At 40.5% G+C, this 17979-nt stretch overlaps 1 long non-coding RNA gene across 4 annotated transcripts in view; it reads left to right on the top strand.

Moving 5' to 3' along the window:
• The first annotated feature begins 290 nt into the window (after positions 1–290).
• The window catches only part of LOC141372664 (uncharacterized), a 52892-nt gene continuing 35203 nt past the window's right edge, over positions 291–17979 (top strand). Inside the window, exons 1-4 of one of the 4 annotated variants that reach the window (XR_012378063.1) lie at positions 291–633; positions 1375–1543; positions 7337–7477; positions 17240–17746. This is a non-coding gene — a long non-coding RNA (uncharacterized lncRNA). Of the gene's footprint in view, positions 634–1374; positions 1544–1688; positions 1720–7336; positions 7478–17239; positions 17747–17979 lie in introns of those variants that run through there. The other 3 variants (XR_012378062.1, XR_012378064.1, XR_012378061.1) reach the window with 3 other exon arrangements.

The following is a 17979-nucleotide window of genomic DNA, read 5'->3' as shown; positions in this document are numbered from 1 at the left end:
CTAGGCGGCGGCGGCGGCGGCGCGGCCGCCCAGCCTTGTGGGAGCGAGGGGCCGCTGCGGCTGAGTAACTCTGCTCGGCGTCGGGGCCGCCGGAGGCCGGTCATATGACTGAGCCGGCCCGCCGCCGCCGCCTCGCGCGCTGACAGTTATCTCCTGCGGGAGGAGCCCGCAGCCCCACGGCGGCGGCGGCGGCGGCGGCGGCGCGGGAGGAGCGCGGCCGCCCGGGCGGCGGCCATTGGCCCGGCGGCCGCCCGCCCCGGGCTCACGTAACCCCGGCGGGAGGCGAGGCCCGGATCGGGCGGCCCTGTGCTCCCGGCACGCGGGGAGCGGAGGCGGGGCGGGTGCGGCGCTTAAAGGCGCCGGAGAGGAGGGGGCGGGCGCCGCGCGGCCGGGGTGGGCTGCCGGAGGGGCGCAGCTTGGCGAGCGGCGAGGGGTGCCGGAGGTGGCTGCGTTCCTTCGAAAGCGAGGGGGCAGCTGGGCCGATCTTTGTTCTTTTGAGACAAAGCCCCTGAACTTGGGTCCTCGCTTTGTGCAGGTGCAAGTGCTCGTGTATGGAAAGCCCATGGTGGGGAAAGGGTTTAATACAGGAGGTTGCTGTTTCACAGGACTGGTTCGAATCTCACGACACCCAAGGTATTGGCATGTTTCTACCATATCCAGATTAGATCTCTCCGTTTTTTGTTTTTTAATTTAAACTGTCTAGTCGAATTATTTGCTCTTTAGCATCTTGGGTCACTATACCGTAGTTACATAAAAAGTTGCTTGTGAAATTAAAAAACACATGGAATTCACTACATAGATTTAGAAAATTAAGAGAAGCTACTTCATAACAAGAGAATGCTTTCCTAATACATATTTAACAGTCAAGGCACATAATAATCTGATGTCAACAGCAGATAGATCTTATTTGATTTGGGGAAAGGAGGAGTTAAGGTATTTGAGTCGGCTTTCCTACCCAGTCCCACCCAGCCTCCATGAGAACTTTAGCCTCTGGTGTAGAACTCTCCCAACAGCCTGTGGGGGTGAAGGAACGTGCCAGACAGACTCAAAGCAGCTTCTTAATCTGCCTTATAGCGTTAGCTCTTCAGTTTTTCTGATGAGAAGTAATAGAGATAAAAGGAAGATTCCAACCCTCCCTCTCCTAGCTTCCCCTTCATGAGCAGTGAACAGTGACTCACCTGCACTCTCTTAGACTTGTTCAAAGGAGGGCTCTTGGAAACTCAAAAAGGCAAATGTATTTCCATGAACATAAGTAATCAAAAAATGTTTCTTTCTGGCTTTGGTAGGAAACTAGCTGTGAATGATGATGTGCTGAAATTTCACAAAGGTAAGGGAAAGGTGGTAGAAATTGAAACAGTCATTTTTTCCTTTCAGATTTATGCTGTTAAAATGGTGGATTAAGTGTTCATGCCAGTAAGCAATCCTTGTTTTGCGCAATGGAGTGTACGCAGAACCCTGATTTGCAACTTTGGTCTCTCTCTTGGTTTACTGGTAGCATCTACCTCATGGAACTGCCGGTACTGGTCAGTATCCTATGTAACAGGTATTGACTTCATCTGTTGTGACTTATATTAAGACATGGTCCCAGGTCATGTTACGGCTGGCGCTTGACCACCCTCCCTTCCCCAATCCTTGCTCAGAAATTGTCCTTTATTCTCCAACTCAAGTGCATTCTCTTGTGCCTGCAGCTTTTGTAACTGCACACTGAAGAGGAATTCGGTATGGTGTCCCTTGTGTCCCACCACCTCCAAGGACTATTTCAGTTCCAGCCCCAGTCCAAGTTGTGCAGAATCACCCAAAAGAGGCAATTCAAAAACCGCCTGCCCCAGACCTTACCCTCAATTTTGATTTTCACTGGGCAACTCTAAAGGGAGTGTGTGCATCTCAAACTATTAAGGATAGACTTCAGTTAGGCGAGAAAAAAAGGAACTGAAATGGTTTCCTTCTCTCCCTTTTCTCCCTTTGCTTCCTCTCAACACCACATTCTTCCTCATTCTGGTTCTGGCCACACCTCTTGCTCTTAATTTTAAAAGCATGTAAAAATCCTGACCAGCAAAATGTGAGGAGATAGCTATAGACAGCTTTCCTATCCCAGTTTCACTATTTCTCTTCTTGTCTGTTCAAGGCCTCTTCAAAAGCCCTGTCTTTTGCCTGTCATCCATTGGTCACTACCTCATTCCTGACGGTTGTCATACTCCCATGCCAGTCTCCAGCGCGGTCGTGTGCCTTGTCTCCCGATTCCATACATCTCACTCACCTCATCTCACTCCGTCTTAGAAAGTCTAGCAACCAGCTGCCCCTGTATGCAGCTGGTAAGAGGAGAAGGGGGTAAAACAATAGCCAGAATTCTTGGGAGATGACAGAATAACACTTAAAATGGGAAAGGAGGAATTGTAAAAGGGCTAACTTACTTATCCTATTCTGTTCTGAGTCCTGGTGACAGTTCTCTCCAGGTAATGAATGTATGTTCTGGAAGTTGCTTTAGGAGTTTCACTTGTATGATTAGACCGCCTTGTACCCTGTAGCCTACCTAATATCTACTACCCCTGCTTCCTAACAGAACTCCAGGTTTGTTCAGGTGCCCATCCCTCCCCTAGGCCAACGTGCCTTGGGTAAACTGACATCCCCAAACTAGTTGAATGATCTGAGGGTAATTCCATTGCTTTAGCAAGGTATTGGTTCAGGAATGAGCCCATGAGGCAATTCTAGCCAAGGAGGCAAGAAGGAAAGGAACCAGAGAAGGAGTGATTTCTCACTGTTAATAGAGAACTCTAAGGAGCGATGTGGGTGGTGGTGGTTTCTTCCTTTGGATGTTGTTTGTCTACATGTAATGCTACAGCTATCTTACTAGCAGCCTGGGCATGAAACCAGTTAGTTCTGGAGATGGCAGAGCAGAGAGATGGAAGCAAGCTGTGTCTTGATAATACTGTTGAGCCACAATACATCTACCCTAATCTGACCTCCCCCATTTGATGAGATAACATTTCTATTACCTGAAGCCAAAAGCAGTCTATAAGAGGGTCCAGTTTTGTGTTCTCTATTGCTTGTTATGTGAAACAGACCTCTGCTTGTTTAACCCTCAATACACCAATCATCATCAATGGACCTGCTTTATTTTTTCATATTTTTAAAAAAATTGTTTTGGATTTTATTAGAAAGAGAGAGAACCAGTGGGGGGAGGGGCAGAGGGAGAAGCAGACTCCTTGTGGAGTAGGGAACCTGACATGGGACTCGATCCTAGGTCCCTGGGATCGTGACCTGAGCCAAAGGCAGACGCTTAACCGATTGAGCCACCCAGACACCCTATTTTTTAAGTCATTTTGCGAATCATTTATAGGAAGCAAGAATAAAGGATAGTGGTAAAAAAGTTTTAAAATAAATTTTAATAAGAATTTAAACAGGGCGCCTGGGTGGCTCAGTCGGTTAAGCGACTGCCTTTGGCTCAGGTCCTGATCCCAGGGTACTGGGATCGAGCCCTGCATTGGGCTCCCTGCTCCGCGGGAAGCCTGCTTCTCCCTCTCCCACTCCCCCTGCTTGTGTTCCCTCTCTCGCTGTCTCTCTCTCTCTCAAATAAATAAATAAAATCTTTAAAAAAAAAAAAAAGAATTTAAACATAGTGGGGCGCCTGGGTGGCTCAGTCGGTTAACTGCCTTCAGCTCAGGTCGTGATTCCAGGGTCCTGGGATCAAGTCCCACATTCGGCTCCTTGTTCATCCAGGAAGCTGCTTCTCCTTCTCCCTCTGCCTGCCACTCCCCCTGCTTGTGCTCGCTCTCTCTCTCTCTGTCAAATAAATAAATAAATAAAATCTTAAAAAAAAAAAAGAATTTAAACATAGCAAATCCAAATTTTTATCCTATCTTTTCCTGCAGTTAGAGAAATATTACCCTAAATGGGCCATGTCCTTTTTTTTTTTTTTTTTTAAGTAATCCCTATGCCCATCATGGGGCTCAACCCTGAGATCAAGAGTTGCACGCTCTGCTGACTGAGGCCAGGTACCCCAAGCCATATCCTTTAAATACAACTGTTGACAAGTCAATGTATATGAACCAGGAACAAAATCATCTCATAAATATTGACTCCAAATTAAAAATATATCTCTAATGTGCTAGTGTATTCTTACTTTTGCTGCTTCTTATATTTGAATCAACAAAAATACTTTTGAAAATGTAGGTGGCTTGGAATTTTATTGAAAAGAAGATAGCCATCTTCTTAGCTGTAAAACATTTTCATATTTAGATTTATAAACAACAATTAGAACTAGCAATTTAAGCACATTAGACTTCTTGAACTTATACAATGTATGTCAATTATATCAATAAAGCTGGAGAAAAAAGAACTAGCCATTCAATGAATTTTTCCTCTCTACATCACGATTTCCTTCCAGTCACCTTTGCATAGACCTTGCCTTTAGCATTTGTTGACTTGTAAACTATATCAACCATATATGACACAAAACATCAAAAAAGATGACAAAATATATCACATCTTTTTTGGATGGCTTGGGTTCTTGTTGCAAAATATTAAATAATGAAGTCATTCCCGTTGAATGGATAGGAATACCATATTTCCTTTTTATCTTTAAATATATATTGTTGAATTATCAATTCTTGAGTTTGAGAAAATTTAGGATTTCATCATCTAAAGACTCATCATCTGGGGCTGCCTAGCTGGCTCAGTTGGTAGAGCATGTGACTCTTGATCTCGGGGTTTTGAGTTCAAGCCCCATGTCGGGTGTAGAGATTACTTAAAAAAAACAACAAATAAAATCTTTAAAAAGTAAGTAAATAAAGACTCATTGTCTGGTATTCCATTTGTGTGATAAATTTCACCATCATCCTTAAAGTCTATTGTCCTTCTGCATTTGTTTTCTGATTTTTCTAATATTTTTGAAGTGTTTTCTTCTATCAGTTTTGTTTTCTTTGCCATTATGGAACAAAACATGAAATTTCTCAATTTTCATCAGTGATTAATAAAAGGTTTGATAAAAAACTATGAAGATAACGTCTCCAGATTTTTTTTATACCTTCTTAAAAGATGATGTAGTGCTTTGGACAATACAATAAGATAATAGAAGAATGATGTAATAGTGATGATTTATTTTACTATTGAATCAACCTTCTAGGCAATTCCAAATTGTTTTCTTATTATTTTGTCTTCTCTAACGTAGTTGGGAATAGTTGTTGAGTAATGTTGAAATAATTCCTAGAATGATAATATAGCAAAATGGTTAAAGCTGAAGAAAATTAAGATCACTAAGATCCCATAAATTATGAAAGACTTCAATGTACCCAATATGGTAATTGCAAAACAGAATGAGTTATTACATTTTTTAAGTACATTTACTTTTTGTTTTTTGGAAAAAACAGTTTAAGAAAACTCATGAAATATCCATCCTTATAGATAGTTAGAACCTCTCAGAAAAGATACTCAAACTCTAAAATTGGATCCAATGGACTCTGATGGTGCAAGGGTTAATCCACAGTAAATTGATTCTCTGATATTTGCAGCAGAACTAAATCCACTTGATAATCTCATATAGCAATCAGTGACCTCTATGGTGCCAAAATCAAGGGACATTTTCCTGTCTTCTTTGCAATCAATATAATTGACACTTCCTCCTTTTTGAAACCCTCGTTTTAAGTACTGTAGACCTCTTCGAGTTTTAAACAACCTGACCAGCTACTCCCTCAGCCTCTTCTGGAGGGTCCTCCTCTCCCCATCCTTTACAATATGGAACTCCTCAGGGCTTTTCTTCTCCTCCTCTCATTCGTACTCTCCCTCTCCCTAGATAAACTCATCCATTCCTGTGACTTTAAATTCCATCTATATATATTGATGATACCTGACCTTTTACCTCCAATCCTCCCCTCCATTCTAGATCTTTCTAACCGGCTATGTACTTGATGTGTCCAGTTGGATAACTGACAGGTATCCTGTATTGAACTCTCAACTGTTTCTCGTTCCAAACCTTGCTTCTCTTGCCTTTTTCCTCTTTACACATTTATAACACCTGCCTTTACACATTTGTTTACAACAGAAACCTAGGACGCATCCTTAACCTTTTGCTTCCTCTCCTCATCCAAAATATTTCTCACATCCATTTTTCTCCCTGTCCATTGCCACCCGCCTAGTCCAAGTCAGCATTACCTCCTGCCTGCAATAGTTGTAATTGGTTACTTTCTTGCCCCATCTCAAATCTATTCTGCATGCAGCTGCCATAGGGATCATTTAAAAATATAAACTGTTTCTTGTCACTTCTTTGATTAGAACTTTTCAGTGGCTTCCCACTGCACTTAGTAAAAGCCAAAATTCTTCACATAACCTCCCATATATTTAGGTCCTTCCCTCCCTCTCCAAACTTATCTTACATCCCCCCCACCTCACTATCCTCCAGCCGCACTGGTGTATTTTCATTTCTTCTACCAGGCCTCTGCCAGTAATGCTTCACCCACAGCTCACAACTCCCTCTGAATAATTATTTATCTTTCAGTTCTCAATTTATTGTCACTTACTCCCATTCACTATCTGACTCTCAGTCTCCATTCTTAATTAAGGACCCTTTTTCCCTCCAGTGTTTGTCATAGCACCCTTTTCTGTTCCTTTAAAGCACTTATCAGGGGCGCCTGGGTGGCTCAGTCAGTTAAGCCTCTGCCTTCGACTCAGGTCATGATCCTGGGGTCCTGGGATGGAGCCCCGCACTGGGCTCCCTGCTCAGCGGGGAGTCTGCTTCTTTCTCTCCCTCTGCCTGCCGCTCCCCCCTGCTTATGCTCTCTCTCTCTTGCTCTCTGTCAAATGAATAAATAAAATCTTAAAAATAAATAAATGTTTATCACAATTTATAATTAAGCAGTAAACAAATATATAACACCTTTGTTTCCCACTAGACAAATACATTCCTTTAGTTCAGGGGACTATGTCTGTCTTGTTGACTAATATGTCTGGCACATGGTATCTTCTCAAAAGTACATTTGTTCACTAAATGAATGAATGAATGAGCCAATGAATGAATGAAGTTCACAGTCCCTACTGCATGTAAGCTCTAGACCCTCACAAAAGAATTCTCTGTAATAATCACTAGATGAGGAAAACTTCCTGAACTTTTTCCACTTACTTCCTTTGGTTGGAAAAAGAGATCACTGCCGACCGGTTATAAGTCCCCATTAGGAAACTGATCATTTATGGGGCTCACACTTTCGTTCCTAATTTCCTGGTTTAACCTTGAAGCCCTTTTGCCTGAGCATCACCAAATTGGTTCAGCAGAGAATCCTGCCCCAGGTGTGAATTTTGTCTAATTTGCCTAACATTTAATAGTACCAACTGCTTTTTCTCTCATCAGCCCCTTGCACCAAAGCCCCTTCCTGAGACAAAGCATACTGTATCAGTGAGGATGCCTTTTGCTGCAAGTACCAGAAGCTCCAACCCAAATTGGAATAAACAATAAAGGGATGTTTTTTCTCAGAAAACAAAAGATCCAAAGGTAGGTCATAGTCCAAGCATGCTGCATCAGAGTTCTGGTTCTGCTTCTCTAGGTTTCTTTTGGCTCTACTTTCCTCTGTGTGTTGGATTCTTCTTCAGGCTGCTAGCAGAATTGTCACCAAAGCTCCTGGGATTATGTGCAGATGCAACAGCATCCAATAGATGATGGGGGTGGTCTCTTCCCTTGTGTCTTACTTTCTCCGAAGCTCTACAGGTTTTAATCATTGGCAGGGGAAATATGGCGTTACCATGATTAGCTTTGACTAATGGAAAGATTTCCTAAATCACACGTGGGAAGGGTGAAGTCACTGGAACAAAATCAAGGCTCTAACAAAGAGAAGTGCAGAGTGGGGTAAATGACTGTTGGGTAGAAAACCAAGAGAATCAACCACATATGCATTCATTTATACATCATCAAATGCAGGCAGCTGTATTTTCCTTGAGTGTTTTTCAAGAACCCACCACACCATCACTATGAATTCTTAGTCTAGCCTACAAATTCCTTTTTTTTTTAAAGATTTTATTTGTTTATTTGTCGGGGAGAGAGAGTGAGGCAGGGAGAGAGAGGCAGGCTCCCCACTGAGCAGGGAGCCAGATGCTGAGTTCCATCCCAGGACCTTGGGATCATGAACTGAGCTGCAAGCAGATACTTAACCAACTGAGCCTCTCAGGCATCCCTAGACCATAGTCTTCTTGATCTCCAACTCTACGCATAGAATCTGTGAGATGAGGCACCAGATACATGTTTTGTTTTTGTTTTTAAACAAATTAAATGTAAAAATGTCAATAAGACACTTGCTTTTCAGTTTAAAAAATTGCCCACAAGGGCGCCTGGGTGGCTCAGTTGGTTAGGCGACTGCCTTCGGCTCAGGTCATGATCCTGGAGTCCCGGGATCGAGTCCCACATCGGGCTCCCTGCTCAGCAGGGAGTCTGCTTCTCCCTCTGACCCGCCCCCCTCTCATGCTTTCTCTCTATCTCATTCTATCTCTCAAATAAATAAAATCTTTTAAAAAAATAAATACAAAATAAATAAAAAGAAAAAAAGAAAAAATTGCCCACAAGACACTTCCTTCTTCTAAACTTTTCAAAAACAGTTTCTTTTTCAGATCATGATTCAGAAAATATTTACCTATTTATTACTGCCTCTGAGGTGTGTTACTTTGGTCTAGGCACTCAGTAAAAGCTTGTTCAATTAATCTGTGGACTTCATTTCACCTCCACAGTTGAGGTATTGGGAAAGGTACAGAAATTTTCTCCCATATACCCATTCACACTCAAAAAGTAATGATCCACAGTGCATAAAATTTAGAAAATATAGAAAAGTACAAAGATGACTATAATAATGTATCCATAGATAGAAATACTACAGTTAGGGGTGCCTGGCTGGCTCAGTCCATGGAGCATGAGATGCTCGGTCTCAGAGTCATGAGTTCGAGCCCCACGTTGGGAGTAGAGATTACTTAAAAAAAAATAAAATAAATGTAGGATATCTTTTTAAAAAATAGCTACAGGGCGCCTGGGTGGCTCAGTCGGTTAAGCGACTGCCTTCGGCTCAGGTCATGATCCTGGAGTCCCGGGATCGAGTCCCGCATCGGGCTCCCTGCTCAGCGGGGAGTCTGCTTCTCCCTCTGACCCTCTTCCCTCTCATGCTCCTATCTCTCATTCTCTCTCTCTCAAATAAATAAATAAAATCTTTAAAAAAAAATAAAAATAAAAAATAGCTACGGTTAACATGTTTGTGATTTTTCTTTCTTCCTATCTTTTTTTTTCTTTCTTATTTATTTGTTTGTTTGACAAGAATTTTTATTTCGGGATCTGATGATCCCCCCAGGTCGATAATTCAACAAACATGGTTGATTGTTTTTCTTAAATCATTAATTCTATATAAATCCATCAGTTCATGTAGTTAGTCAGCAGTCATCCAGTATTCCAACTGTGTTCTAGCCAGTGGCCCTCAAAGTGTGTGTTGCCCAAGATATACTTTAGAATTCTCCCTTAAAACAGTGATTTGTCTACAGGTATTTGGCTTCTAGCCCCTCCCCCACTTCTTCAAATCTCTCTCAAATGATAGCAAAGGAATAAAAAAAGGCATTAGCTTACAAAGAACAAAGATAAGAGGAGGGCAAGACAATGATTACAGATTTTAATAAGTGTTTGGCCAAGGATAAGTTTTGGTGGATGGAAAGTGGATGAAGGAGTAGTAATTAATTGAGCAGAGAGGAAGAATTCAAAACCTAAGAATGAAGATGAGGGTCACTTCTCCTCAGAGGATCTGTACAGCCTCGGCATTTGGGACCTGCCAGGTCCATGAAGGGGAGGTCAGGTGCAGGCTGAAAATAGGAGGGATAGGTTAAAGTCTCCATATGAAATAGTTAGACCCCTAGGTTCCTTTCTATACTCACCCTGCCTAGCCAGACAACTTTTGGTCAGTGGATCAGAAAAGGGGCATTAAGTGAATGCCCAGTTCTCAGAGAAGTAGAATGATGACAGAGAACAGGAAAAAAAAATTGCACATTTACAATTGGAGGAGCCCGGTAAAAAGCCAGTTCATTACTAGAGCATCGACTTGTGAGTTTCCCAAATCAATACTCTACACAGGGAATTCTAATAAAGTGTTTAGAGTCTCATTCTGAAATATGAATGGCAACCTAAGAATCACTAGAAATTTGATGAATACCTCCAACATGGTAAGAAAAGTCACATGAAAGTGGAAGGGATCTGGAGGGAATAGAAACTGCAAGGAGAAAAGGACTTAAAAAAACTATAATTGATTATCATCATCAAAGAGACAAAAGAATATATATTTACAAAACAAAAACAAAAAGTGACCAAAAAAGGAAAACACATAAAGAGCTCATAAAAATAAAATCTGTGGTGGTGTAAATTACATATTCAATACAAACACTGGAGGATAAAGTTGGGAAAGATGGAAAACAGAAGAAGAAAGATGAGAACATTATAGAATCCATCAGTGACTTACTAATATGAGTTTCAAAAAGAGAGATCAGGGGCACCTGGGTGGCTCAGTCAGTAAAGCGTCTGCCTTCAGCTCAGGTCATGATCCCAGGGTCCTGGGATCGAGTCCCACATTGGGCTCCCTGCTCGGTGGGGAGCCTGCTTCTCCCTCTCCCACCCCCCCCCCCGCTTGTGCTCTCTTCACCCCACCCCATCAAATAAATAAAATCTTAAAAAAAAAAAAAAGGATCAGAGAAAACAGAGGGGAACAAATCATCAGAGAAGTGATAGAAGAAAATTTCCCAGATAGGACTCACCCAGAACAACAAATTTTTTTGAATACCCACTTCGAGGCATATCATCGTTACATTTCAGAACACCCTGGATAAGGAAAAGAATTCTAATACCTTTCAGAGAAAAAAAGCTGATCACAAAAAATGGAATGACTCAGAATAGCATTGGAATTGCTGCTAACCACTCTTGATGGTAGAAGACAATAAAGCACTACCTTAAAAATTCAGAGGAAAAACTATTTTTAGCCTAGAATCCTTTATGAAACTAAACTGTAACTCAAGTAACATAGAATGCGCACAATTTTCACATATATAAGGTCTCAAACATTATACCTCCATTCTTTCTTGGGAAGCTGGAATATGTATTTTAGCAGAATAGGGGATTAAAATATGAAAGTGGAAGATAGAGGAGAAGATCCTAGAAAGAAAAGCAGCAGTGAAAGTTGTAAGGGGCAGGAAGGAATGTCCCGGGACTTCTAGAAAACAGCCAGGCCGAAGAGGAGGAGGAGGGAAGAAGGCTCCCAGAGCAGGTCAGAAAAATGGAATAGAAGTTTTTGGGCAAAAAGAACATGTTATTGGGGCGCCTGGGTGGCTCAGTTGGTTAAGCGACTGCCTTCGGCTCAGGTCATGATCCTGGAGTCCCGGGATCGAGTCCCGCATCGGGCTCCCTGCTCAGCGGGGAGTCTGCTTCTCCCTCTGACCCTCTTCCCTCTCTGTCTCTCATTCTCTCTCCCTCTTAAATAAATAAATAAATAAATAAATAAATAAATAAATAAATAAATAAATAAAATCTTTAAAAAAAAAAGAACATGTTATTAATAAGTATATGGCAGAGATGCCAGAACATTGGGGACAAATTAACAATAGGTAGATGGAAAACCAAACAAATGATAAAATGAGGCAATTATTAACTTCAGAAAAATGGAAAGCTCATACAGGAAAAGAGGTGTGATTGCAGTGCATTACTTGGCTCAGTGAACAATATTTATATAGTTTCAATGATGTAATGCTGACCATTGATTTCACAAAACAAATTGTATATAATTGGGGTAAGAAGAAGAAAAATGGAGTTAGGAAGCAATATTCTAGGATTTATTCACAATGGCAGGAAGTCAACAGGCAAATCAAGGAGCAGTGACATAAGTTTATAAAGATATGGAGGAAAATTATCTGTGAAATTAGCTAGAAAAGTTGAGTGTGTTAACCTGTCATGCTGGGAGTGGGCCTGGGGAAGGGTGGGGTAGGAGACTGCTGGCTTTTATCGTAAGGCTTGCAGTACTATTTGACTTTTAAAATGATACACATGAATGTGCATTTGTGTGTGTGTGTGTGTGTGTGTGTGTGTGTTTTCCTTTGACAAAAAATAGTTTATTTGGTGGGTGCCTAGCTGGCTCAGTTGGTAGAGCATGTGACTCTTGATCTTGCGGTTGTGAATTTGAGCCCCACATTGGGTGTGATTACTTAAAAATAAAGTCTTTAAAAAAATAGTTTAGGGGCCTCTGAGTGGCACAGTCGGGTAAGTGTCCGACTCTTGGTTTCCACTCAGGTCATGATCTCAGGGTCTTGAGATCAAGTCCTGCATCAGGCTTGGAGCTCAGCGAAGAGTCTGCTAAAGTTTCTCTCTTCCTCTCCCTCTGCCCCTCCTCTCTCTCTTTCTCAAATAATCTGTAAAAAATAGTTTATTTTTAAATAGTCTCACCCGTGAACATTGTTAAAAGTCTTATTTCTGGGCTTGATCCTATGATTCCAATCCAGTAAGTCTGCAGTGGGACTCAGGAATCTGAACTTTTAACTAGAACCTCATGAAATTTGGATGCAGATTGTTCATGGGTGATCCTTTGAGAAATCTCACCCAGATCCCCTGAAATTATATATAAAGTTTCATAAGAATGTACAGTTTTTTGGAAGGAGTCCATAATTTTTAGATTCTCTTTGATTCCTCAAACCCAAAAGAGTTTAAGAATTGCTCTTCTATGTCTGCCTTCTTTCCTTCCCAGAATAATTGAGATTCCATTAATTATTTAAGGTCAAAGCATAGCTCATTATTGTTAGACAGTGAATTAAACACTTTATAAAACTCATTACATAAGCATATGTATTGAAAGCATTGGCAAAATTCTTAGTCAATTGCTTAGTATATTACCAAAGTAAATACCAGTATGTTACTACTGCAGTGAATTGAATATAAATCTAGTAGCTTGAAAAAGTTAATACAAATCCATTAGTACCTACTGGTGGTGTTGACCAAATCTATAGTTAAATTTATTCAGCTGAAAAAAATGTCCATATATGGTCATTCAGTGTTATCTTTAATGCTATAATAGTGCCATATAAATGGCGCTAGCATCCAACTAGAAAATTTAATGCAGGTATTTTGACAATCTTGTATTTTCAACAAATTTAGTAATTTTATGGTGAAAGCCAGCCTTCCTCAAACTTAGGCTTTCAGCCTTTTAAAAACAGATTTTTCTGTATAAAACATTACAAAAATTCATGAGATGTGATTTGGATTAAACCAGACAGCAAAATGTGGCTTCAGATTAATTGCTAGAAGGAATTAAATTTTATGTTTTTCTTTAAACTTTGTAAAATAGAGTAGAGAAATGAATCTTTTCATTTTAGTGACTATAAAAGGAATAAAATATTTAAAAGATAAATCACAAAAACCATCACAAACCAGTAGCTAACAAGTTAATATTTGTTGTATGACCAATAACATACAGCATGACCATTATTAGTTATTTGAGCTGATAATGCACCAGTTTGCATATCGAATGTCCCTTCTTCATATATCAAGTCATCTCTGATATTCTTAGGTGTGGCACTCCATTTCTTAAAAATAATAGCAAGGTCATCCATAGCATTTACTGTGTCCCAGACCTTGTTCTAAAGCATTTTCCTTGTAGTATCTCATTTAACTCTGACAACAGCACTATGAGGGAAGTGTTATTAGTATTCCTTTTTTACAGACAAGAAAATTGACACATGGGAAGCCTGGGTGGCTCAGTCAGTTGCGTGTCTGCCTTCGGCTCAGGTCATGATCCCAGCGTCCTGGGATCGAGCCTTGCATCGGGCTGCTTGCTCAGCGGGAAGTCTGCTTCTCCCTCTTCCTCTGCCTGCCTCTCCCCCTGCTTGTGCTCTCTCTCTCTCTCAACCTCTCTTTCTCTGACAAATAAATAAATAAAATCTTAAAAAAATAAAATCCAAGTTTAAAAAGAAAATTGATCCACAAAGTTACGTAGCTGTATACAGTCAGTGAACAGCTGAGCTGTGAGCTGAACTCATCAATCTGACATTGGATCGGCTATACTCCCCCGAGGCATATTAATGTAGAACAATCGCATAAACAATTACATCAATATATATGGAAACTTCTCATTTGTAGATTTTTTAAAGATGCATCTTAAAAGAAAAATATCACTATGAAAAAAAATTGTTTTTCATCGTTTTCACCTAACAACTAGCAGCTGACATCTTGAAACTTCATGTTTCAGGGAACACATTTTCTGAAATGATGGCCTAAGTAACGGTTTGAAATTTTCCTTTCTGTCGTTCCTTTTTGGCTCCGTCCTTCTCTCAGCCCCCTCTGAATTTACTTGTTGAGCTTCTTCTTTTTCAAGACGTAGTAGGAAGACACCTTCATGCAACCCTCTGCCTACCAAATGCTTACTTAACAAGCCTGCGCTTCCTGTTCCTCCCACCCCAGATTAAATGCTTATTGTTTGAGCTACCTTTCTCAGTTGTTTTCCAGTCAAGGCGTAAGTGAGAGCTAAATATCACTACATTTCATTTTTTGGGGAAAAAACGTTAAAACCATATTACATCAGTGTAAAGAACATATATCATATGAGATCTAAGTGTCCTAACAAAATGGTACCTCTTTAATAGCCAGAAATTTTTGCATCACTCTTTGATATCCTTGAACTAATACTTCTACTTCAGTTCTTCCATGTTATTTTATCTTTTTTTTTTAAAGACTTTATTTTAGGGAGAGAGAGAGTGAGCGGGGGGAGGGGCAGAAAGAGAGAGAGAATCTTGAGCAGACTCCCCGCTGAGCTCCGAGCCCATGTGCAGCTTGATCCCAGGACCCTGTGATCAGGAGCTGAGCCAAAACCAAGAATCGGTGGCTCACCCCAGGTGATTTTATCTTAAATTTAAAGAACATTTATATTTGAAAATCTTTGATTATTTGATTGTTATACTCTGTAAAAGATATTAATTTATTTCCTGGATTAATTAAAGCTGTAGATATTAAAATACTCTATCCGTTTAATTATTAGTAGTACAAAATGTATCAATATAACAAATTTTTAATTCTTTTTTTTAAAGATTTATTTAAGAGAGAGAGAGCACGAATGGGGGAGGGTCAGAGGGAGAAGCAGACTCCCCCACACTGAGTGCTGAGCCTGACTCAGGGCTCCATCCCAGGACCCTAAAACCATGACCTGAGCCACAGACGCTCAACTGAATGAGCCATCCAGGCACCCCAACAAATTTGTAATTCTTAAACAAAAAATTAAATTGTGTTATAAATGCATTTCTCAGTGACAGATGGAGCTTAATTCAATTTTGTTCACTCTTATGGATAAAGATTACTCACTGTGAGAATGAGACAGTTTCAACATTAATTTATGCTTTTTGTTTGTTTTTATAGTTATAAATGCTGAGAAACCTTATTTACATAAATAAGGAGATGAGAATTCAAGGAGTTTTGCTACAGCATTATAATTTTTTCCATCCAAGTTTTATTTTAAAAATCACTGTGTTCTATCATCATAAATTAGACTGGTGTCCAGCTTGTGGAAAATCCTTTGTTGGAAGTTAGCATTAAGTCTCAACTGTTTTTAATGGACTTTTTATTCTCTTCTATTTGGTTTTTTCTTTCCAGTTAATTATCATACTCTGTAATTATTATTGGTTTAGAGGATATTTTGATCTGTCAAGGGCCAGTCCCTCACTCTTAAAATTATTTTGGCTCACATTTACTGTTCCCAAAGATTTTTGTGATTAATTTGTCAAGTTTTAAAATTTGGAGTTAGTATTTTTACTGAAGTGCACTGAATTTTAGATTAATTTGGGCATATTTGATATTGCTCCAATACCGAATTTTCTCATCTAGGACCTCAACAAGTCTCTCCATTTATGCAAGCTTTGTTTCACATCCCACAGTAAGGTTTTATAGTTTTGTTTTCATGGGTTTCACATATTTCCCTCTGAATTTAAGATAACACAAACACTTTGACCTCTTTAAATGCATTCCTTCTTTGTCCTCCCTCTCTTCTTTCTTTCCTTGTCCTTTTCTCTTGCTCTTCCAAATAGATTATAAACTCGCACAGGATTGGGAATAGATTGCCCTTCTAACCTCCTAAGTGGTTAAAGCTTTGTTAGAATGGTTTCTAAGGAAAGAAGTACTTGCTGAATAAATAAAGGAATGAAAGGCTTGATTCATAAACTAGAAATGCAACAGGAAGAATTGGGGGATATTCCAGGAAAGGCCTCAAAAGAATTATAATTCCTTAAAATGGATGACAAATTATGGCTTGGTTATACCACAGGACAGATTTGACAAGCTATTCGATATATTTATATATATTATTATTTTTAAAGAGACAAAATGACCTAGATATTAGATAAAATTCTCCTACTGTGGATTCACTCAGAGACCCAGAGGAGATAAATATATGCTTCTGATTTCCTCAGACTTTGAGAAAAATGCTAAAGTTTTTCTACTTATGAGGTTTTCTGAAACATTATTGAATATCAAGGATAATTTAAACTTTTTTTCTTTAAAGGATGACTGCTGCCTAAACATCACAGACTAATTGGTCTTTTAAATAAGGAACATTTTATTTTTTTTAAGATTTTATTTATTTATTTGACAGAGAGAGACACAGCGAGAGAGGGAACACAAGCAGGGGGAGTGGGAGCGGGAGAAGCAGGCTTCCCGCTGAGCAGGGAGCCCAGTGTGGGGCTCGATCCCAGGACCCTGGGATCATGACCTGAGCCGAAGGCAGACACTTAACGACTGAGCCACCCAGGCACCCCTAAATAAGGAACATTTTAAACCCAAAGACTAAGTGGTATTAGGGGTGGAGAAGGGATTTTTGAGAGGAGCCCTGCTGTACATTTTGTCTGTCACTTCAACCACTCACATTCAGTCTGTTGCCTGAAAGAATGTCATCACAGCAAATGGCTCCCATCCTCTGCCTACCTGTTACCTTGTAGACAGAGCCATGGAGGTCAGTAGACATGGCCGTGGGCTAGGAAAAGGCAAACTTGGGGCAGGGGTAGCGTGGGGGAGGGGGGGAAGCATACATTTTTGAGGCACTAGAGAGGTTGCACCAGCAGAGACCCTGTCTGTTCTGGAGTTAGAAATTGAAAGTGAATAAAACTTCTTAGGCAGCAGGAACTCATTCTGACAGAAAGTTCCCCTGACCCAGGACTCCTGCCACAGCTTAATGAACAGAGCCTGGGGAGTGTGGGGAAAGAACTGATCTTGCTGCTTCTCCTGCAGGCTTCCCAGTTGCTGTGTGGTCCCAAAGTGAAGCTGAGGAGCCACCAGAAAACATCAGAAGCTTTCATCCAGAAAAGCCTGAGGAGACCCCTGCCCTTCCTCAAGAGAGAGAAGTCCTTTAACATGACAGCTATTTTTCTTAGTCTTGGAGGAATTCACACCACTCCTTCCCCCAGCTTTTTCCTCCAGTGGCAGGAGCAAAAAGGTAGTCTCAGAATTTCTAGAAAGGCCTCAGTCCTCCCTACGCAACAACAGGCACAGCCTTGCTAACATTATCTACCCTGAAACCATCAGGATTAATCACATTATCCCTTTATCCCTGTTCACATCATCACTGCAAGAAGCCAGTGGACTCCCAGGTCACCCTCCACCTCCTTTACTCCAATCCCCATATAGCTCTTAATCTCATTCTCCTCCCTTCTTCTACCCTCCCCTACTCTCCGAATGCATCCCCTGTGCTCACTGTAATGTCCAATTTAATAGTGTAATAAATAATTGTGATCTAAATTCCCTATTTTAAGCTTAAAAGATTTGTTATTTTTTTTTATAACTGAGTGCACAGCCTTCTTCCAACAGCTTGGCCCAGTGATCACTTTTAGGGGACTATTGAAGAAGCAACTGAAAATGTTGGCTATTTTTTTCTCAAAAGCAACAAGTCTCCTCATTAATTATAAAAAACAAAATTGTTGGGGCGCCTGGGTGGCTCAGTCGTTAAGCGTCTGCCTTCGGCTCAGGTCATG

The sequence above is a fragment of the Callorhinus ursinus genome, unplaced genomic scaffold, assembly GCF_003265705.2.
Source record: "Callorhinus ursinus isolate GAN/ISIS: 27379988/994484 unplaced genomic scaffold, GSC_fseal_2.0 scaffold4, whole genome shotgun sequence".
Lineage (NCBI taxonomy): Eukaryota > Metazoa > Chordata > Mammalia > Carnivora > Otariidae > Callorhinus > Callorhinus ursinus.
The sequence above is the reverse complement of the archived record's forward strand: the minus strand, read 5'-3'. Positions and strand labels throughout refer to the sequence as shown.